Source organism: Perca flavescens, chromosome 3 (genome assembly GCF_004354835.1).
Source record: "Perca flavescens isolate YP-PL-M2 chromosome 3, PFLA_1.0, whole genome shotgun sequence".
Taxonomy (NCBI): Eukaryota; Metazoa; Chordata; class Actinopteri; order Perciformes; family Percidae; genus Perca; species Perca flavescens.
The window spans coordinates 11604331-11611854 of record NC_041333.1 but is presented as its reverse complement, the minus strand read 5'-3'; positions in this window follow the sequence as shown (position 1 = coordinate 11611854).

Genomic DNA, 7524 nt, shown 5'->3' with positions numbered 1-7524 from the left:
GTTCCACCTTGTTCCATTTTGCTGAGAAGCCTCGAATTTGCAGCCGATTGTGTTTCGGCCACTAGATGGCAGCGATAACTAAGTATTCGTAAAGCTTCTCCACTACTTTTGTTGTGCAACTTTAAACTTTGTTTAAAATGGGTCAAGAATGAGTGACTGCCACTGAACACATAGCTGTCTGTGTGTTGAGTACTTTATGATTAAATGAGGGCTGTTACCAGAGCGACCGGTCCGGCAGGTCAATAATAGTTTTTACATTCGTCATGTATCAAGCCCATTACACTGGCAACTCTTTGAAGTCATGCAGATGAGGGTTAAAGCCTGCAGCTACACTAGAATGCACTAACTGGGGCATTATCGTTATATAGTTAATGTTTGTGATATCTGAGAAACTTTAATCATGGAAAAAGAACTCCCAAGTTGTACTTTTAAGCAAAAATGCTTGTCCATATCTCCATCAATGACGTGTGGCCTTTTAAGATTTTGACAAATAACAGCTGTCAGGTTCATTTATTTATATAATCTTTTATCACAAACATGCCTCAGTGGGCTTTACAAAAAAGGCTACCAAGACCTAATTAATCACCAGTCTTGCAATGAACTTGAACAACTAAAAGCACAAAATACAAAACTTCTTAACCCATTTGGGCGACATGGCACCACCTAAACTACATCATTGTTAAAGCAGGGATACAGCAATGAAAACGATTATTCTCCAAACACACTCATGCTACACTTTCCTGTACCCTGTGATTCATTGATAGAATTTACAAGCGGTGGGCCCAGACTTAGTTATTTATAATACTTTGCTTACTAATTGCAGTATACATCCCTTCACATACCCTGCTTTCCAATATGACATCATGACGTAAACATACACGGCCACTTTCTTAAGCCAAGTGGCGTGTTATCAGTACGCATTTTGAGCGCCGTATACAGCGGATGGGTTGGGTTTAGGAAAAGAAGAAAGCGACTGCTGAGTTTAGGAAACGTGACACAGAGGTTGGGTTTGGGAAAAGAAGAAAGTGACGGTTGATCCCTGGTCTCCTGGGTGAAAGTCCTGTGTTTTTTTTTTCCCTTTCATACTACTCGCTACAGCATAAATTCACACGCAAGCGCAAGGTAATGGAAGTCAATGGAGGATAAACATGCTAAAAAGCGAGTATGCGTCTTGATAACATGCCAAAAATGGCATACGAATTGGCGTGTCATACATATGCCACTTCATGAGATCAGTCTCTCGCTCTCTCTCTATGTTGGTCTGGCCCTGACCTGAAACACATGCGCACACACACACAGATCAGGTCCTCCGTTGCGTTCAAACTGAAGTTGAAATGCTTTGTCCTTCCCTGCCCCATGCTTTCTTGCGTAGGAAAACACTGATTTATGAATTGCAGTATTTATCATAAAACTGAGCTCTTGCATGCTCGCAGCAACGTGATTCATCCTCGGGCTGTGTTGGGACTGCACCACAGAGGCATGCCAATATGTCTGGGAAACCAGAAGGTGAAGACTTTGGGATGGAGAGGAGAACATGATCCAAGAAACGAAGGGGAGCAAAAGTTCACTGTGTGCAAAAAGTAGAAGAAAAAAAAAAAAAAAGATAATACAATCGAGAAAGACCAATGTCTCCATTGCCCATGGGGGGCAAGCTGGGAGCTCTGGACAGTTTTGTGGTAACACTCAATTTATTTCCTACTTTTTTTTTGAACATGTATTAAGGCAAGGGCACAGCAACAGTGATGTGTTGAACACATCTTGTTAAGGCTGAGGGGAGGGGTGTTCTGCTGGCCAGCAGTTCAAGGCAAGGGGAGGGGGAATTTAATACCCCCTTGATGGAGAATGCTCTTAGAGGAACACATGTACAAAAATGGTACTGGGTTTAGATGCACACACTACATTTTTCTCCGACGCTATCAATTTGAAACAGATAAACATTTAGCTGTTAGGGGACCAACTGCGACGTGGTAAGACTGAATCCAGCCCATAAGTGAAGTGTGTGTTTGGCACAGGCCACCGTCAGAAGACATCAACGCTGGTGACTTAGTGCTGTTTGCTTGGATCAGGAATGTCTTGTGGTTCCCAGTTCACTGCCACCACACTCAGTTGGCTCCCACTGAAGATATAATGGGTGAGAGATTTTTCCGTTGGATGTGGATAGAGAAACGGAAGGAGAGAAAAGGGGCAGTGAGGGAGTGAGAGATAAGGGAAGAGCCAGTTGATGTTCAGCATGAATAAAACTCAAAGTGGTGGGAGGAAGCAGTCAGAGGAATGCAAAAAAGGGGGATGCATAGAATTTGGAAATTGAAATAAAAAGTTTAGAGTGTGTGTGTGTGAGAGTGTGAGAGAGAGAGAGAGAGAGAGTGAAATGGAGGAGTGTGAGACTCTAAGGCGGTGTGGGCGAGGGAGTAGGAGAGTGAGAGTGGCTGGCGTTTATGGATTGCAGATGTGGCGCTATGGGGTTTTGGCAGGGTCCATGCACGCCTGAATCCTGCACCGGCTGGGTGGCACCGGGGTGAGAGGGAGGTCACTGCACCGCAGCACACAGCCCATAAAACACTGAGAGTAGTGGGGGAGAGGAGAGAGAGAGAATAGGACTTAAATGCACACTAACCCAGGACAGCAGGGGTGAGCGGATCACACTTTGGGTTCAAGCACGCACAGGCATACCTCAACACCCTGCATATGTCGAGTCAGGCTACCGATAGAGCCATGGGTTAATGCATAAGACTTGGCATGAAGTGGAGAGGTGATGAGCTTATCTCACATTTAATAAGGATGAGCCTTCTGTAGACACCTCCCACAGCCATGAAAAATCACACTATGGTCACTGTTACAAGGGAATTTTCCACCTCTGTACGCGTTAATGCTGAATTTATTACGCATGCTTTTGACAAGATTACGAAAGAGAAGCAAGCCAGCCACGTGTAAAGCAAAAGTGTTCATCAGGTGTCTGTTCACTTATGCTGCTTATCCACCCACTTCTTACCATTTCTCTTTCCATCCTCATCATTCCACATCTTCCTTGGGAAGTAGCAATGGATTGTGGAATAAAGTTACCGAAAATGCTTTTGGCAAAGTTACAGATTCCCTCCTTCTTCCGAGAAAATCACGTCCCCCCCTACATTTAATAGTACAACTGCAGTGTTCTGATGCTGGAGGATGAACAATTCACTGCAGCAATTTGCAGTCAACTGCTCAGAGGGCAGTGAGTGTTTGATTGTTGGCAGAGTTGAGAGTACTGTTCACACTGTCTGTGCACAAAGGGATTTGAACAACCAAACTTCTGCTTATAGTCATATTACTTACATTTAAGGTACTTAATACTACAATACTGTACATTAAGATCCACAATTTGGCATTTTGTTCACACTGTCTGTGCACAAAGAGATTTGAATAACCAAACTTCTGCTTATAGTCATATTACTTACAAATTAAGGTACTTAATACTTCAATACTGTACATTAAGATCCACAATTTGACATTTTGTACACGCCCAAAACCCTTTTTAAACTGCAGATTCAGTCTTAGTTTATTTAAAGTACAATTGCCTGCAAAAACCCTGCAGTTGTAAAACTCACTGCCTGCCGGTGGCGTGAGTGTTAAAACCATAGACAGTGAAATAAATGGACACATCAACGCCATAGACTTCGACGGAGACCAGTGAAGTCTATTAGAAGCACTTTTCCGGTGATGGCTGAGCGTTACTGCGCAGCCTCAAACTGAGCTCGAAGACGTAGATGTGACGTGAGCAACCTGTTTGAAAGTTGTAAGTCTTCTGGTAGCTGTTGAGAAATCTCAATCATTCTGGATCTTGCAGAGACGGAAAGCTTGAGTAGGAGCTGTCCATGAGCGTAGGAGCAGGACCAAAACGTTTTCATGGACTCTCTATGGGCTTTTCCCTTGACTGTATGCCTCCAAGACCCCCCCGATTTCCTGCAAGCTTCTCCTGTACTATACGGTAATTTCTCTACTGTGCGACAGAAAGTCACGTGGTGATGACACAATTGTTAGCCTATTTTTACAAAAACGGCTGCTACGGGGCCATAACGTGAGATACAAGGTAATGGAGCCTTTTATACATCGTTGTGTTGATTTAGAAATAAACAATGGACAAATAGAGTCTTTCAGATGTAAAGTTATTCGCTGTCAAAGTGATGCCAAAATGACTGGGAGTCAATGGAATGCTATGGCTTGTTAGCCTCAGAAACTCCCCATAGGAGGTACGCTTTCCGGATGCTCGCTTACCCCCGTGGTTAAAACTGTGGCAGATTCTACTCTCCTTGCCTGTAGGAGGCAATCATTGACATGTCTACATCTGCAGATCTAAACTGCACCTATAGGTGTTACATATTGGCACGAACTGATGGAGGTGGTACCAAACCGCACTCCCTGTGGAGAATCTGCAGCCTGTATCTGGTTGTATTTCAGTGACTAAAATATGAATTCATGCAAAAAAGTAAATACTTCAGTAAAATGCTATTATCTCAAAAACGCAATTAAGAATAGTACTTGAGTAGATGTAGTTCCTTTCAACTCTGAGAAAAAGGAGTGCTGATTTTGTTGCAACATAAAACCAAGTGACAGCACCAGTATCACATAGTAAAACAAACCTCGACAGGATCAAGTGTTTTTGGAAATATGATGCTTTGTACCTCTTCGCCCGTAAAAAACCCTTGAGGAACATCCCATGCACTCTCCTGTTTATGTAGGTGCTGCCTGGCAACACTTTTGTACTAGGTCAGCTCTGTTTTTCTTCTTTCTTTTGTGATATCCTTCCTTCCCTCTATTTTTCTCCCCCTTAGCCTGGTCCTGACTCCCAGGTTCCTGGGGCCTGGCCAAGGCGTGTGTCCCTGGAGGAGCCAGAGAGGAGATGGAGAGAGGGGGCAGCAAGGGGGTGCAGAGACTGACTCCAAAACCACAGCTGCGGCAGCCTCTCCTTCCTCCTCTCCTCTCTCGTCTAATGCTTTCCCTCCTTGCCTGGCACCCTCCCCAGCTCCGCCATTAATCAGAGGGGATGGGTATTTTGGTGCATGTGCGTTTGTGTGTGAAGGAGAGACATGCTGACTGTGTGAGTGTTATGTGTATCTCTGTGTGCGCGCCGATAGAGAGCTGGATGGCTCGGTAGTGATGGTATCGAGACCCGAATCTCACATAAAGCTGCAGAGTTCACCCAGAGAACAAAAGCGGGAGGGAGGGAGGGAGGTTGGGAGGTTGACAGACATAAAGCCTGGTGAGCAGATTGGGACTGCCAGTGACTAAAAGGACGAGGCAGACAGATGATGTGCAGAAGTTCGTTAGCATCACAGGATGAGACCAAGACATCTTAAGATGGCCCAAAACTTTTACTGAAATCCTTCTGATGGAGATTCTGACATTTTTGGAAAAGTGTTGCAACAGCACCTGCGCAAAACACAATAGGGAAAGTTCATGAGCTGACATGTCCACAAATTACATCAAGGTTTCCTTAAAGGTGTACGCTACCTCTCTACTCTCCCCCCATTAGACCTTGATTATCCAGGTGGGGAGTGAAATCTAAAAAAAATATATATATATATATATATATATATATATATATATATATATATATATATATATATATATATAGAAAGATACTAACTTCCAACCTGCTCTGCTCTCACCCCCCAACGGGCCTCCCAGAGTGCTTTTCTGCTGACATCACTGCACAGAGACCTGGCAAGCCAATCTCTCCCCTGCTCTACCATTCCCCTCTCCCTGCATCCTGCCCTGATGATGTCACACACCACCATATGGTTTTCAGCAGTATCAAGCCGGAAAAGAGATTTAGTCAGTGAGGGAGAGGAGAAGGAGAGAAAAAGGAGGACGGCTGGAACAGGGCGCAGGTCGGACACAGAAAAACAAAAGGTTCGCTCTTCCCCTTGTGTGTACTGTGAGTGGAAGGTAGAGAGGGAGAGGAGGGGGAGGAGGTGAGAGGGCGAGAGGGGAATGGCTGCACTGTGTGAGGCTAATGAGGAGAGACCAGGGAGCAGAGACCGTGCATCGGACAGCCATGTGCTGCACAGACGCCTGTTGGACTGGCCTACACACACACAGGCAGAGATACGCACATTTAAACAGAGTCACATACTCACACTGTAGAGCAGAAGTAGGCAGGACTAAGGTAACAGGCCATGCTGGTAAATAGGATTCTCTGATTCAATATCAATAACATGTTCGGTGAGGTATAGAGTGGTTTAGTTGTCTTATTTCATCTTATTGCAGGTATTTGAGCTGTGATCAGTTGCCAAAACCTCAAAGCGGCTATAATCAATATTTTTACATCCCATAACTACTTGTATGTGAAAGTAATAAAACCGACAGAGAATGACCACCCAACTTTGCAGTTTCTCCACTTAACGATGTGTTTTAGCATCTTTCAATTCATTGATTTGCTTTTCTGGCTGCAACTTTACTGTTTTGGTTCAGTCTTAACTGCTCTCACCAACATTATTTTTGGATACTGCAAGAAGCTCGACAAACCAACTATACAAAGTTGACAACTACCTTGTGAACATAGTGGAGTAGCTGCTAAAGAGCCAGCTAGACCACAGCTAGATGGAAAATGAATATTGGACCGACATCAAATGCCAAAAAAACCAACAAATGGCCAGAAACACAACTCCAGTCCAGTTTGCCATATCAACTTAAAAGGTGATAATATCCCAGTGTTGTGTTTACAGCTTCTTAAAAAAAGTTTATTCTTGACCTTGGACACAGCAGTTGACACAACAATCTCAACAAAGGGTCCATTTGGTCAGTCGTATCACACGGTCTTCTTAAATTCTTTATTTCCTTATTTTCCTGAAAGTGCTAACAAAAAAAAGAAAAATGTAAAACTTCATGACAATAAAATACAGTTTGACAACCGGGCAAACTTCATCCGCTGAGGAAGATTCTGTGATACGATCAAAAGCTCCAGAACAGCCACTAATTGGACCTTGATTGCATACGGTCTTTTTGATACGTACGGTAGCCCAAAGGGGAGTCCTTGTCCCTCTGTTGTGAAAATTCAAACTTTTCTATTTAACTTCAGTTTCAAATATGACACTATTTTAAATTCAATATCACCAAGATTTAACAAGTTGCACAACTTCAAAATACAATGCCGTCTTCCTCAGTTGCATTCAGCTATCTTACCTTCATCAGGGTGATAAATGAGGAGATGCGACCGGTTGTACCCATTGTTGGTTTAAAGGAACAGTTCGTCATTTCGAAAAAATATGCTCATTTGCCGTCTTGCCGAGAGTTAGATGAGAATATCGATATCACTCTGAGAGACAAGAGAAGGTAGTGTAGTTCATCTAAGGAAGTCAATAAGCATCTTGTATTTCCTTATTTTGTAAAAATGGTTGTCGTATTGTTTTCCATTTAATATCATTCATATACCACCCAGCTGAGGGTAAGATATACAGTATAGGCAACAATATTTGGGGAATAAAACATGGTATAGTAAAACTATTTTTGCATTTATAAATGTTTTCCTCTGTAAATTTTTTTTTAAAA